Source organism: Penaeus monodon, chromosome 19 (genome assembly GCF_015228065.2).
Source record: "Penaeus monodon isolate SGIC_2016 chromosome 19, NSTDA_Pmon_1, whole genome shotgun sequence".
NCBI lineage: Eukaryota > Metazoa > Arthropoda > Malacostraca > Decapoda > Penaeidae > Penaeus > Penaeus monodon.
Window position 1 is genome coordinate 22,666,561 of NC_051404.1, and position 725 is coordinate 22,667,285.

Here is a 725-nt window from a genome sequence, read left to right on the forward strand (position 1 = left end):
TTCACCAAGTTCACCGTTTTCTTTCGCCTAGCAACTCTGCTTTCTTTCGCCCAGCAACTTCCGTTTTCTTTCGCCCAGCAACTTCCGTTTTCTTTCGCCCAGCAACCTTCGTTTTCTTTTGCCTAGCAACTTCCGTTTTCTTTCGCCCAGCAACCTTCACTTTCTTTTACCTAGCAACTCCCGTTTTCTTTCGTCTAGCAACCTCTGCTTTCTTTCACCTAGCAATTCCCATTTTCTTTCACCTAGCAATTCCCGTTTTCTTTCACCTAGCAAACTTCGCTTTCTTTCACCTAGCAACTCCCGTGTTCTTTCGCCTAGCAACCTCTGCTTTCTTTTGCCTAGCAACCTCCTGTTTTCTTTCGCTAGCAACCTTAGGTTTCTTTCCCCAGCAACTTCCATTTTCTTTTGCCCAGAACCTCCCGCTTTCTTTCGCCTAGCAACCTCGTTTCTCATGTTATGTAATATATGTTTTCATCCCAGCACCGCTTCTTTGCCTAGCAATTATGTTTCTTTCACCAGTTCCCGTTTCTTTCCCAGCAAACTTCGCTTCTTTTTCCCCAGCACCCCATTTTCTTTGCTAGAACTCGTTTTTTTGCCAGCAACCCCTTTTTTTCGCCAAACCTTCTTTCTTTTCCTACAACTCCCCTTTTCTTTGCCCAGCAACCCCTGCTTTCTTTGCCGGGAACTCCCTTTCTTTGCCACAACCCCTTTTTTTTTGCTAGCAA

The 725-nt window shown here is 45.1% G+C and overlaps 1 protein-coding gene across 1 annotated transcript in view; it reads right to left on the bottom strand.

Moving 5' to 3' along the window:
- The window catches only part of LOC119585360, a 77,683-nt gene that overhangs the window by 76,055 nt on the left and 903 nt on the right, over positions 1 to 725 (bottom strand). The window lies entirely within an intron of this gene.